General features: G+C 37.6%; 1 long non-coding RNA gene across 3 annotated transcripts in view; it reads left to right on the top strand.

Moving 5' to 3' along the window:
- The window catches only part of LOC138179605 (uncharacterized), a 78,043-nt gene that overhangs the window by 2,513 nt on the left and 59,639 nt on the right, over window positions 1–15,891 (top strand). Inside the window, exon 3 of one of the 3 annotated variants that reach the window (XR_011173086.1) lies at window positions 11,431–12,609. The exons of the other annotated variants lie outside the window; for them this stretch is intronic. This is a non-coding gene — a long non-coding RNA (uncharacterized LOC138179605). Of the gene's footprint in view, window positions 1–11,430; window positions 12,610–15,891 lie in introns of those variants that run through there. 3 annotated transcript variants of the gene reach the window in all.

The following is a 15,891-nucleotide window of genomic DNA, read 5'->3' as shown; positions in this document are numbered from 1 at the left end:
ATGTGGCAAGTATTAAGTATGTGTTTGTTTCTGTTTTAAATATACGTTTATACTTTTGAAGATAATATGAGGGTAAAGTATATTAACGTTAATATTAATTAACGACGGGCCTACACTCGCGAGCTTTTTAATATTTATTAAACCTGAATGTGCATTAACGTTAATGCGTGTAATCGCTCGGTAGCTAACACGTCAGGGCTGCTTTGACAATATTTGAAATTCCCTCCTCTTCCGTTATTACGTCATAAATTACATCATCTTAGAAACAAGCATTAATAATATGTAATCCCAAACGCTGTACATACTCGTCCAACATCCAATCGATGTTCCTTCTTGATTAACATTAAATTTATTATTAATTTAGATTCTCAGTATATAAAATAGGCGCCATTTTTTTCCGATAAAAGAACGAGGTATTCTAAAATCTAGTGCGACACTGACACAAGTATAATCAAATACGTGAACAATGGGTTGGAGGGGACTCAAAGAGCGCATTTTTTACGAGCCTGTCGAAAGATACACTTGGACCGCAGCGCATCATGACGACGAGATGAAAAGTGGTCCGAACATTTTACTGATTTTCACGGGCTACATAGTGCAAGCGTGTCGTTACGTACCGCCAATCTCGCATTTTTTCCTTTTTTCCTTTTTTTTTTCTCGTTTTGTCCATTCGAAACGCGTTCGCACATACCTATACACACGGACGTGAGGTTATGTGTCATGCAGGCGAAAAGAGATCGTAAATTTGAAGAACGCGTAACCGGATACCAGTCAATGAATACCTCAAGCCATGGATACAGGCATGGTGGAGTATTCTAATAAAAGGAAAATTATTTTTAATCGCGTGCCAACATGTAATCCGTTTTGTTGCGTAAAATTCGCCGTATTAACGAGACCGTGGCTCGGAAATTATACCCGCCCACGTATCAACGGGCATTAAATTTTAATTGCGCCGTTGAATCGCGAATTTTCCCCGACTCGGTCGTTCGTTCATTCGAAATTCAAAGGGGAGAAAAATCGTAAAAAGGTGCGGCGAGGAGGCGATGCTAGAGGATCGTCGGTAGAAGAAGACAAAGAGGAAAAATAAAAAGAGTAACCGAGGGAAAGCTCATAGGTAGCCGGCGGGGAAATTTACATTTTTAAATTGCATTTATTGCGAGCCGGAGTATAGCGGAGAGCGGAGTACTTCGAGAGCGCTTACCGTGAATTAAAGCTGACAATTCATCGATGGCTCGCCGCTCTTTTGAATAAACTACGTTTCACGTGGCCGAGCTTTGCATCCGGATTTACCTGTTATCCGTTTAATTGATTATTTCTAGAAAGTTTTTTTAATGAAATCTCGTGTACCAAGCTGATTATAGTAGGATCACATAGTAGGATGTTTGCACGAGTTCTGAGAAATTGGAGTAGCGTCGTTATAATTGATTTGTATTGAGCATTTAATTACAAACATAGAATGTTAGACCGAGCATTGGATTACTTTAAGAAGCTTCTGCAATTTTTGTGGTATCTAATTTTGATGTATCGTTCATATTATATAACCTTCATTCGTTATTGTAAACGCCACGTATAACGTACAGTTACAGATACGTAAATATATTTAATAACACATTCAAATTATTTTCCTTTTTTTATTATTACGTTCCAACTGTAGAATTAAAGAGAAACTTCTTCTACATCAGGTTACTACAATATTTTATAATTCGTGATATTTCGCTATTCCAGTGGTATTAAAGTAACCAGAGATGACTCTAATATGCGCTACTTTCGTTTCCTCGCCAAGGAGGCTGGATTTCGCGTCGGTAATATCTAGGAAAGGTCGAAGGTAGCAGAAGCGTATGCAAATGTTGTGCGAGGCAGTACATAAAAGCCGGCTTTGAATGGGTTTTGTGTTACTTTTGTCATACTCGTATTTCGATAAACCAGCCCCCGCGCGTGAGCGTGCTTCCGTTACGCGCAAATATGTGTTCCCATAGCTCGCGATACGTTTCCCTCTGATTTAACTGGATTTATAAGCCCTCGTTCTCTCGTATATCACATTGATACACGGGAAGAAAAATGTATAAGCACTCTTTGCAAAAATAGAAAAGGACGCTCTGCGTGGAAAAATTTATTATTATCTTCAAATAATTTATCGTGTTTCGGCTTTCAACGCCGTCAATCATAATACCAGGAACCAACGATATATACATATATGTATGACATACAGGATAAAATTAAATTTACATTAATGTTAATTGTTATCAATAATTAAACGATTATGCGATGCAACATTAAATTACGGCATAAATATTACAATCCTGCGCCGTTTTCACCAAATTTTACACTCGATACAAATTAGTTAACATTTTCCGAAGCTCTGATTATTAGTAAAACTGATGAATATTTTCCGCGAAATATGTACACCGAATGCTGCATACATTTGGTTGGTCTGATCTTATCTGATGATCCATGCGAATTATGGAGAAAAGTCTCGAATTAATTACGCCTCCCTAGAGTATCACAGTGGCACATGTTTACATCGTACCTCTTATTAATTTTTACCACCGCCGTGTAATCCTGCCGCGAATTCTGTTTCGCGTTATTCTTCCGTGTCGCGAGCGTGTTTTTGAAAGATTCCAGCGTGCCCATGAGAGACTTTTCTCGTGGCAGAAAAATACTTAGAAATGAAAAACAACAAAAAAAAAGAAAGGTAGAAGAAAGGGGCAGAGAGGAAAAATAAGAATATTCGCGAACAATTCTCTTATTTTCCGCGCTTGTTACTTTCGGCTGTTTCTTTCCTACCTCCGGCTTCACGTAAGTCATACAATTCTACCGCGAAATTAATTATTGCGATACCATTAGCGGTTCGTCGCGGTCGTGGCGAAAATGAGATTGCACGCTCCTCTGGATAGAATTTTCTTAGGAATTGGAAACGTTGAAAGAAATCAAATTATCGAGGTTCTTTAATTAAACGATACGATATATGGATTACAGATATGAGAAGCCGAAGAAGTTCAGAAAATCATTCGTTTCTATTTAACTATGTGAATTTTGCCAAAGTGTTTTACCAAATTAACGATGAATTACTAATTAAAACCAAAATTTATTTCGTTTTATAGAATCTCCCGTAGCGTAGAAAGGAATTTCTAGGGTTTTTCCCCACGCACATTAGAATTTATTTACTACAAAGATGAAATAGAAAGACCAAAGCTCTAGTTAATTTATGGAATCTTGAACGAGTTTCTGTTTAATTACAAATTAATAACAATCAGAAATAGTCAAAATTCTTTTTAATCGCTCCGTTGCTATGAAACACCTTTCTGTTCACCAAGAAGCAAATAAAATAAACAATCAAACATCTAATTCTTTTACAAACTCTGTTGTCGTTCCCAGTGGCCATTCTTCTACAACGCAAAGTAAATAAGAGCATGCTAGTTCCCAGGAAAGAGGCAATCTCTGCTGCAAAGAAGATTTCCCTAGAAATAAAGTTCTCGTAACTTTGCAAGCGCGGGTTTATCGACAGTTGACGCAAATCCGCGCGGCAGACGGAAGCTTGCTCGCGCGTGCACACGTCGAATCGAGGCTTCGTTCGACGCCCTCGGGTCGCACCCATTAACGAGACACTCCACGACTTCGCGGTGTTCGTCCCCTGACATGACGGTTGGATTCTCTTTCATCGGTTCCCGACCAACCCTTTCGCGCTTCGTCGTCTGCCAGATGAATCATAATTTACGCGTCGTCGTCCGTGAGAACAGTTACTCTCACCCCTTCTTCCGCTTCCTTTCCACTTTCATTCCTCTGTCTCTCTGTTCGCCACGCAAATCGATCGACAAAGAACGCGTCGCAATTTCGTAAAAACGATCCGTCCGATCTCCGCGAAAATACGATCCGCTTGATGGATCGTCGCTTTTTCAACGAGGTAACACGCCCAACCTCTTTCTCACGATCGATCCGTGGCTCTCTCTGTTGCGACTACCATGCGATTAGACCAACTGGATGGACGATGCTAAGGAGTAGGTTTACGATCGAAGCGTTGCAGCGGTTTGAATTATTAGACCGAGTTTCGAAGCAGTTTTGGAGTTGGCAACTTTTGTGGCTCGATTGAGGAATGATTGATGAATAGTGTTATATACTAGTGCAGGGAAATTTGGTGATAGTGGGGAGATAGAGGTTTAAGAAATTCGATAGTGGTTTTGGGATTTAGGTTTTGATGGAGTTTGTTGAATAGAAGCAGATATAATTTTTTTCTACTTTTTAAGATTCTAAACGGTAAACTGAAACTGCTTTCTGTGTCTTAATAAGCAACTGATAGTTCGACCAAATATGATGGTTTGGAATCGACTTATTCTGAGATTTCTATTAATCTTATCTTCAGATTGCTTGCATTATATATTTCATATTCGCTATTCACCGAGGATCTCAATACACATCGTAACTTATTAAATAGTGATTAATTGACCGTTTAATTATTTTGGCGATCTTTGCCAAGTGTATGCCTCCAACAAATATTTTGTAACTCCTCTATATATATTCAGATCAGTTTCAAACTTTACCAATGTAATCATGTGATAGCCACGTTTCGTTACATCGTAAATGGGATTTAGAATATTTTGTATAATATATACATACAAAATTTCTAGAAATGTTCCAATACTTTCGCAAGCCACTGTGTCTCAAATCTCACACATCACTCCATAAACACCACCGTACACAAAACCCGATACTCACCAGTGGGTAATCCTCGATATTAAGTCAGCAGACAACAGTAGGAAGCTTGGGAAGCCCGCTTGCTTCGCTAAGAAACGCACGTCGCGTTTCCTCGTGCATTTCTTCGGCGGAGGATTTCTTGGCAGCGACAGAAAGTCACTAGACAAATCGTGACCGAAAAGTTTGCATCCTTCGCGTCTCCGTCGGGAATTCGTTTCTTCCGGGCGTTCGCTTGGCGAAAATTTCATCCCGCGACGTAATCGCGTAGCACAATCGTTTCAGATGTTACCGACCGTAATATTCCGGCGATTCTATAATTCTATTTACAAGTTTAATGTCGTGCGTGTGCAATCCCATGACGTGTAGACGGTTCTCGAACCGACATCCAGCACAGGTAATCGCATTCGCGATGTAAACGCGAAATTTTCGCGTCAGGTATCAATCAGGGCCGTGTTTGCGACGCGTGATCTCTCTCCCTTTCCACGGCCCGGATTATTGCACGGCCGTGTAATTTTATTTCCATGCAGCGAGATCGAATCGTTAAAATTAATGGCGCAACGGGGATTGCGCGAGTTTTCCAACGAAAATCGGCTCGGCGCGCGTCGTCGATCGCCACGCGTACGTGGAAATTCGACGATTCATATTTTTTTATCCGCGTTGCCTCGTCAATTTGTATCATGCCTCGTCGAACCAATCGATTTTTCCAATGTTATTAACCCTTCAATAGCGGATCGTCGGTTACGATGCCTCGATTGTTTCTAACTCGTACGCATTTTTTCGATATATTCGTGATATTATTTTGTTACATTATATGCATATTGTATAATTTTAATGTTGAGTAACGAGAAATTACATAGTTACGGAATTACAACCTGGTTCTGAATTCGTGGTACACTTGAAGCGAGGGAGATGGCTCGAGATAAGACAAAAACCAAGGGTAACAAAATTGCATTAAAGATTTCATATTATACGACGAAAACCTTGATTCAAGTCTTCAGCGACAATCATAATCACTGATGGGTTAACTCGAAATAACCTATAGCGTATGTCTACGCGTTTGATAAATGGGACGTCGAGAAGCAAAGGAGAGATTGTCTCACACTATGAAAAATGCCTGCGACGTTTTCAGATATTTGATGTAAAGTCAGGTGGCTTTGTGTTATTGAAAATTCGATGGAAAATTGGTGACAACTTTTTCGATCCATTTTCCTTATCTTCCTAGGAATATCAAGATTTATGGCTTTGTATCGGGTGACTTGGTAGGTGTAAGCCATTAGCCATCAGGATCAATATTTTCTTTGAAGTAGATACCAAATCTTCCGTTGAAATAAATATGAATCGATGTATGTTGAGAATTTTCTTCGATAGTAAATTGCATCGTAAATTCGCTACTAAAAATATAAATAATACAAAGTCGTAAAGTAAGTAATATCTATCTTCGTCTATTACATGTATGACGTGTAACAATTCAAATACACGAAAGATTATACGTGAAACATATTATTCTTCGAATTTCCAAATAACAATTAACAGATTATACCTCTCTAACGATTTTTCCATAAAACAAGGAGAAAAATAATTTTGTTAAAGAACTTATCCGAACTTGAAGGTAACGAATACGGTATACCTACATCATTTTCTACAAATTTCAAACACATTCACCTTCGAATCAAAATCTTCCTTCTCGCTAAGGCTCACCTATTCTAGAATTTCTCTTCGCATGGTATAATACATAATTCCTCACGCACTTGCATGACGAACATTCAAGCAACGAGCAACCATTTCGAACCTGAAACCCTCCTTACCTGAAAACGCGTTAGACTAAACGCGACGGAACTCTCGGTGGGATACAAGAGGAACAAACGGTTAAGAGACGACGGTGGAAGACAAAAAGGCACGACACGACGCAGGGAAAGGACGAATAGAGCGTAGGAGGCGGCGTCGCGCTATTTAATCACGTGCATATTATGCGAGATTAGACGCGTCTCGAAAATTAATATCCGAGCACAGCCACCGCCCCAGTTAATGCCCAGTGATACCCATATCTCGTGTAAACAGCCGCGAAGAACTCACGGAATCTCTGCTTCGGCTCAGCCGACATTCGGCTCCGATGTCGGGAGCAACGCCAACCCGCTGTCTGGGCATCTGCGTGTCGCGCTATTTGCGATTTCTCCAATTTTGCTGACAGAGAAATTAATTCGAACACGGGGTATCTGTGATTCAGGCTCGACCTCGCGCTGTTACAGTCTTTCGCGTAAAACGTGGAAATTGTTTGCCTACATTTGATATGCATGGGTCATACACGTCCGTATCATATTGTATCGATATTCGATAAGTATACGTGGATGTCTGTATTACAGGTAGATGAGATAATGAAGAACGTGTGATAGAAATTGCGTAATATATTTGCGAATTTAATTACTACTTTAGAGGCTAATAATGGTTTCTAGAGGGAGTTCCAAGGATTTCGTTTCTATTTTGTCAATTGTTGGAATTTCCAAGTTTACGAATTTTTTGAATCTCTGAAATGTTTTGAATTATATTTCTTGAAATTAAATATTTGTTACAAACGACTGTGGAGAAGTATATTAATTACCAGTAAGATTTTTCTCTCGGAGTAATCTGCGATTCGAATTAGTCGAAGATCTGCGAATTGAAAATTAAAGTTACTTCAGTAACTTAAAGAGTTCCAATACGGAAAAAAGATTCCTCGTTGCGAGCTTAAAGGAAGATGCTGCTACGAATTTGCAGGAATCCGGTAATGAGACTCACGATAATATACAAGACTACGAGATTTCCTTGTAATTCTCGCGATCCAACTTTTCTTCGAGTTTATCTGTTTCCACGAGCGAACCATTTGTTACGCGAGATATCGCCGTTCGTACGAACGTTTGTAAGTTAATGTACCAAGAAGAATGTGCGATACGAAAAAATTTCGATAGCTTATCCTTGGCCTTACTGTTGCATCGTGTGCGATAATTTCTATTCTCTGTGTTACTCGTTTTTAAGGCCATTCAATCACAATCATATTGGCATAGAACTTCACTTATGCGAATAATTCGACAATTCCAATTCTGAAAAGTTCTTATTTTTTTACAAATAGCAACATAACAATCTTCGTAGTAGAACAAAAATCTATACAAATGGATTTCATAAATTACAAGCCAGTCGTTCTACATTCTATTAGATGAATATTTTGTATCTATTGCCTTCTCGATAGGAAGAGTTTTTCCAAGAACCATGTCAAATAATTTTTCAATAAATCCGTAATAGTACAATCTGCCATTCGGTTTTTCATGTTTCAAACAATTTATTTATGTTTTAGAATCTCGTTCTTCCTGTGGCTCGTCCTAAATGATTCTATACTTCTTTCTTAACGTTTAACTTGAGTCTCTATTTATTAATGTACCGATTCGTAAAAAATCGATGAATCAAGAAAGATCACAAAAAATAACGCTATTGAGTGAATATTTAAAGATTCGTTTTTATGTAACATCGTGTAGAGATATTTCTTAAAAATGTGATCAATTGCTGTTATAAGACTGCTGTCGTATGTAGCCTAAAATTTCTATACAAAAGTACGTCCCAGGATTTACATAGAAAAGAAAAGTGGCTCGTAATTCTCTAAAACAAATGAACAACGCAAATTAATAGGAAAGGCCATTTGGCATGGTTGATCGCGGCATTGGACTACATTTGCGTATGGATTTCTGGTTAGCCGCTCTTGAATCGTTCTCCCCAGAGTACCCAACAGGGGAAACAGAGTAATCGGGGATGAAACTGGGTAAGAGGGAATTTAGGAAGGTCGGTTATCAGCTTCTCGCCGGAGATTTCTTGCAAACGATTTCGTTCCTTGGTTTAATTTTCTACCACCGATATTCGGATGCCGGTCGCTTTAATGTTCGCCTTAATGCGTTTCACTCATTGCGCGCCATTCAACATTGAATTAAAACGAAATGGGAGACGTTACGTTTCTTGTTTGGAATCTTCGAATCATTACATATCTTATAAAATTTAGGAAATTTTAAAGAACGTTAGTTTTCTCCTTCTTTGGGCGCTTGAAAAACTTGATAGTAAAAGATCTATGGAAAAATGACCGCTGACATACGCAACATCAATTTTGAAATTATTAATCTGACAATTTTATTATTAATGCGAAATAAATATTGCAAAATATGCCGTTATGGTAAAGTTTTTACAAAAGAATTTTCTAAGCTAACAGAATTCTGAGATGGATTTTTTTAGAAATTCCTAGTTTCTGTAAATCACAGTCCGAACTTTTAGCCGAGAACTTTAGCCGAGAGTATACATAGCATTGAAAGAGCAATTTCAATTTTTACTAGCGTGTGTGTGTAAAAAAAAAACAGCGATGAAACAGAGTGAAGCAATGGGAATTGGAAGTATTAACAGCTGCCAATCTAGAATATTATTACCGGATGATAATGAACGGGCGGAACTATTCCAAGGTTTCGTGATCGACACTGATGCATATGCAAACGTGAATACATATCGGAGGAAGTAGATGCGAAACGCGAGACGCGATGAGAGCTGGTGGAAACCTACCTTTATAGCAGGCCACTCTATCCTGTAAAACGAAACTTTATTGATACAGTCTGGCATGTTTATAAGTGTACGTATGTCCGCGATGACCAAGTGTATTGCGTTACCACTACTTTATATGGCTCCTTTGCGCAGGCAATTAAACGAAGAATTAGCATTATGACGAAGAACAATGAAGATGCAGAAAAATATTGACATTTCTCCATTGATACCTGTTCTAGGAATATTTATTCGATTCCTGCAATTTGGCTTCTTGTATGTATAAGGCATTTGCAGGTATAATTAGAAGGGTAAAATTAATCCTGTTATTCTCCTCAAAATTACATAACTCGAAATCGATGTTAGGTCTCAATAAACATTACAGATACTATAAATACTATGGATATTATTAATTTTTAAATATTCGGTTTTAGCATTCAATGCAATTTTACTGTCTCTGTGTATGTTCCATGCCTTTTATGAACTAAGTATTTCAAACGTAGATGATGTTTGCGAAGATACAAACACGAAGACAGTGTGGAAAGAATAGTACAGCTAAAGAGAAGAATAAGAAGGAAGAAAAAGGAGGAAAGGAAGAGGGACAAAAAGGGAAGAAAGAAGGAAGATAGGTGTAATGGACGGATGAAAAGGAAAGAAACGAAGAAAAAAAAGGGGACGAAGAAAGGAGGAATTTCTCTAAGGCAATGTTATACTTAAGCAGTGAAAACTCAAAACAAAATGGACTTGGGTCAGACTAGTTACGTAGTCCAAATAAAAAGTAGAGTTTCAGAAGTACAAATGGAATGTATCTTAAAAAAGAAAAAGAAGAACATTTGTAAACAAAAAAAAAGAAGAAAATCGAAGAAAAATGGAGGACAAAATGTCGCGGGTGTGCGGCTGCAAAAAATCACGGACGAAGGAAAACGTTAATTCTACTCTTGCTGTCTCATTCTACGGACATTATCTCGCTATTTATCTATCCCTTGGTGGACGGTTCCTCGTTGAGGAAGGGAAGAGATGAACGTACACCAGCCGGGAGATGAAAAATTGCGCGATTTAATAAAGCAGCCGGTTCTTTTCGAGGAAATAATTGCCGGAACGAGGTCCCGTACGCGTCGCTTCCTTCTTTCCCGGTAATTGTTATTTTTCCCTTCTTTTCCCTTCTTCACAAATTGAACGTGTTCCCTTTTTCGATTTCGTCGGACGTTATGCTTCGTTGAATTTATTCGCGACTTTTCGATCGACAAGACGGCCGACTCTGACTGACTGGCTGGCTGGCTAGCCAGAAGAGTTTTTCAATTGGAAATCATTTGGAGAAGAGGAAAAAAAGGAAATCTCGTTCCGGCTTTCGTTCGAAAAGCTGTCGTTCGTACGACGAAACTACCAATTTCACGCGTTCCACGGCTGTACTTGTCGGCGTTTTAACGAAAAAACAACCGTGGAACGATCCGTCGACAAATCGTTGCCTCCGATTTTCTCACCACATTCTGTTAATCCTCTACGTGTTGCGTTAAATGTTCCCTATTTTAACGCTCAAACCTCGAGCTACGCTTGGATTTATGACTTCTATCGTGATGGTAGCGGTGTTTTTAGAACTTGAATTTTGTATGATTGATTTATTTGATATATTTCACGAGAGATATATTACAGAGAACGTGTACATGCGTACATTCCCGTTCATAAGCAAGTTAATAAAAACTTAGGTAAACCTGCACAATTATTAAAAGATTGGAAAGCCTTTAAGAACTATTAAGTTGTCCCAAAGGTTTCATAACAAAATAATAGATGCGCAACATTTTTTGCTTTATTATGGAGAAATTTCAACATTGTTCTATTGAAACAAAATGGACCGTACGTAATTCAGTAAAATAATAAAAACAAAAAATATTATGCGTCTATTATTTTCTTATAAAACGAGAGAAGCTTTTGAGACGATCTAAATGAAATTATCTTAATGAAATCTTACGTTATAAAGAGTTTCTATATTCGATATTACAACAACGTTTTCAATCATATTTATACATATAGATAAATGAAATTTCTCCCTCATCCAGAATCGTCGCGGTTTTCGATAATTTCTTCTATTATTCCGTGTATTAATATAATCTTAAATTCAGTCAGCTTGCGCAAATATTCGCTTGAAATTTCATCAAAGTTTCCTTGGCTGGTCCACGCGTTAATAATTAAATCGTATCATTCCAGGACGACGCTCGAGGTGAAACATTATTTGATAACATCTCATAAATCTACGATCCTTGCAGAGGAAGTGGTTAAGAAAGTTGGTCGAAAATCGTGGAATTTCCTTTGGGACGGAACTTCTCGAAATTCAGCGGTCGTCTAGCCACGAAAAGCCAGAAATGAAAGTCGCGATGAAAGTAGAAATTGCTCGTTTCACTGCCTCCGGCGCTCATATATCGGTAATAACGCTTCAACAGTCGTTCACCGATGAGATAATTGTCGCGTTTTCCACGTTAATTTCCTTTTAACGTTACTTCGCGTAATCCCGTGCAAAATGTTGACTTATGATTTAAAAGCCAGTGTTTAAATGTTAATTAATCGCGATTACCTGTCGGAAGCGTGTATGAACACATGGAAAACGTTTTATAGAATTTTTCGAAGCGTTTTGCACTAGCTTATTTATATTTTTCAAAAACCTTTTTACCCATTACGATCTTTATCGAGATATGCTTTATTACGAATAGCGACATAAAATGAAACACAACTAATTCCAAGAACAAGTAGACGCGTAGAATCGTTAAAATATGTTATTTTCGTCAGAAAATATGTTCTCTTTGTCAAATTCCATTACTAAACTTAATCATCCAGAAATCTTGCACCGATAAGACAACTTCTAAAGCTTATTTGATGCTCATCGGCAGTGACAAAGGAGAGATCGAACGGAAAGGGTGGAAAACAAAGTGAAAGGCACAGATGAGAGCGAAAGGTTAGGATATGATTTCGGTGGAACACGGAAGGAACGACGGTTAGAATGGTCAAGGGACGCGCAGAGGGAACGATTACACAGGTGGATGAAAGCGGGTCCGTGCACCCCCGAGCTTCGGGTTAGTCACATATTTGCTGACGTACGAAGGACTAAAAGCTTTTCGCTGGTGCCTCTATTTTCCACTCGTAAATCGTGTTCCGTTACCGTTCTCATGCGAAACAGCCGCGTAAAAAGGTTTCCCACTCCCAATGTGGCCGACCAGTCGATCTCTGTCCCTTATGAGGCGTTGGACAACGAATTCGTACGGACATATTATATGTTTCTTCTTTTTCTGTCTCTCACGACTGACTCTATTCGTTTTTAACAGTGGGGAGTAGTCAGTTATAACGTTTCTTATTTAGAGACGTAAATATAAGAGGACTTTTATATGCAGAATAACGTATTAACGAATTAAAGAATTGTTAACAAAAGCAGTCATTGTCCGCGTTTTTCTTTCCGTAGGAAAATAAAAAATACTTTAACATTTTTTATTTCTTTCCAATATATTTTATTAATTATATTAATCATTAATTATAAGTATTAATTATAAGTGTGTCTATAATAAAATCGCAGAAGATTTATATCTAATTAAATCAGGAAGTTGTGAACCTCGTAACAAGGATCTTTATAGAAGCGACTAGTTTTCGTTCGAAAATAAATCAACGTATAGACCAGCTTTTATATCCATTTCACCGTGTTGTGACTTCAGCTTCTGATTACTTCTCATTTTTAAAAAGTAAACAAATTTGGCAAGTCGTTTTTATCACGAGCATCTCGACTAACCCCTCTAAGGTTGAGTTTTGATAATACAATATGTACTATTACTTAGACTTATAATCTGTTTTGCCCAGTGCAAACACAGTTATCGATTATCGAAATACATATAATAATTTCCATACTTGTGCAATTATAGATTAACTACTTCTTTAATTATAAATTCAATACTGGTATAATTAATTAATTATAATATACCTTTATCGCTTCTTGCAACTATTACTCATTGTTACCTACAATTAGGCAACCTTGATGCTATTTTACGGATGCTAAGACGGAAATTAATTGGGGGCTCGTTCGTAGAATTTCGTTTGATTCATTCCCGAGATTAATCCCTTCTTTCCTTTTTTCTTTTCATTCCCTGTAACCAGGAACTGAATTTAAATTACCGTGAAAGGTAATGAACCGAATTCTCGCGATCGAATTCGTCCATTGGTAATTAGATCGGCGGGCGATACGCGTTCGAGTCCATTCGGAATGCCTCGCCTTTCATTTTCGTACGGCCGTAACTTCCAATTTCTCGATAATATCGTTCCGTTCGATGGATGCACGAGAGTTTCTAGACCCGGGCACCGGGGTGAAGGGAGTAAACGGGGGTGGTCGACCCTTTTACCACTTCCGAGATTAATATTTGTCAGGTGAAATACGGGTAACTGGATCGCGATGCAAAACGAAGAGCGAACTAGACGCTAGACGACCAAAGGGATTTTATTATTTCCCGGAACAATGTCTGTCGCGTGGTGGTGTAGAGGCATAGCGGGGTTGAAACAATGGGAAACGCTTTCTCTTATGATTCATAAAGTGCGTTGGATAAAGGAGACCTTTTTCCGTGCTATAATTTTGCTGCTGTTTTAATTTGGTGGTGTAATGTGTGAAGTTATATATACAGATCTTTGATGATTTAATTGTTTGAAATAACTTTTGGTGTGAAAGAGGCCAGTTTTTTCATGAAACAGATGAGATTCATTTTTGTAAATAATTTCGGGCAATAAATGTTTCTTTTTCGTATTATATATTATCAGGCAAAAAAAGGGAGGAATTCTTTACATCGATGAATTGAAATTTCCCATCATGGATCTTGCTTGTAAATTTGAACAAGTATGAGCTGGCTATGTCTAGATACTTTATAGATACTACTTTATATTATGTCATATATATTTGTAGGTATTAACCAAAATGAAGCTATTGATTATTGTTTTTTCCCAGTCTCATTCTAATTTTGACTAATCTTTATTACGTTTGTATTCGATGATTCTATCTATTCGTCCCTCTTTATTATTTTTAGAACTTGGGTGAAATAAAAAAGTTGTACAGAGAATTGTGAAACTCCATCGAGTAAGCAATATAAAGGATAAAGAATTACAAATCTAAATAAAATAAATCGCAATAAAACTACATAAGATATATGCAATTCGTTCTTCGATACTTTCTAGCAAATAGAACTTACAGCTTTTACATTAATTTTATTTAAGAACACGTATATACTCGTTTAGTCTCGTCTCAGAAACTTTGTTCTTTTTTTTAATAAAACTTAAATCTCTATCTTTGAAAGTCCTCGTTCCACGACAGTCGAAGAATTAATTAATATGAAAACCCGATTTAATATCAGAAAGATATTCTCTGTTTAAATACCGGCTATTTACATCCGAGTCGTTACTTCGGGCTTTCTTTCGTTGGATAAACAGGAACTTTCTCTGACACCATCCTCCACCGCGGCAGTTTTCACACAGAAAAATATAATAGAAAAGTTTTGGGAAACCGAAGATATTCGAAACTTGTGCCATCTACTGAAACTTGGACCGTGTTCTCGCCAATTTCAGGCGTTTTCTGAATTCCAATCAAAATCAAATACATCTTTATCGAGGCTCGAACGAAAAGTCGAAGTAGAATCGGATTTATCGATCCTCATATAACGCTATTTTGTTCGTCGAACGAGGATTTATCTTGAAATATTTGATTGGAACAGAAATGGCTTTAGTACGAAGCGTTTATTCCAAGACTTTCCAAGTCCTCTATACGTAGTACTGCATTTGTCGAATGCATTTCGCACGTATTAGTTGGAATTGAAGTTTAAAGGATTTCACTTTGTCTTTTCGATATAGTCGATCCTTATTCGAGATATCAGATTCTATCTAGATATCGGTAATTTTTATTTACCTTAATGTAAAATGAATTACTTGTAAAAGGTAATGGGACCAATATGTGATAATATGATATGTATAACGTTGTTAAAGATTGTGGATCTTAGTCGCCAAAATAAATGTATGGGAACACTCACGTTACGTGTAGAAATGATATTAAAATAGTTTCATATTTATTCAATATGTGATCTACAAGATATTCTTAGATACACATTGCACGCGTCTCAGCACTCTTTTTGTCTCACCAGCTGTATTCTCCTGTTTTACGAGACACTGTGCATGCATACTCTCACACACGCTCATACTCATTTATGTGCGTCACTACTACGCGGCTAATCCAGTGTAGACACAAAATTACACATATCTGAATAAATGTGAAAAATAATTTTACTCTGTCGTTGATAAAACAATTATTGAAATTCATTTAACCGTTGCACAAAAGTGATAAAACGCGGACATAAACTAAATTCACTTTAACATTCTTTCAATTCGACCAACAATCGCTTGCAAACACTTTTTCACTCAACAAATACCTATGGGTTTTCCAAACGTCACTCACCCATTTCAACCGAATTCGTACGATCACGAGGAAAGATAAGATTTATCTGGATTTTTCAAGATAAACATCCACACTGTTAGTTTGTTTGCAGAAAACGACAGAACGAGAGGCACGATACATTTCATCGAATTTATTAATTGATTCATTTCAATCTGCCTTTGCAGTTCGGTTTACTATCTCCCGTATCCTCTTCGTCAGTTTCTATT

The sequence above is a fragment of the Bombus flavifrons genome, chromosome 5 (assembly GCF_040668555.2).
Source record: "Bombus flavifrons isolate JBK064 chromosome 5, iyBomFlav1_principal, whole genome shotgun sequence".
In the NCBI taxonomy this organism is placed as follows: Eukaryota; Metazoa; Arthropoda; class Insecta; order Hymenoptera; family Apidae; genus Bombus; species Bombus flavifrons.
This window is presented reverse-complemented; position numbering and strand designations above follow the sequence as displayed.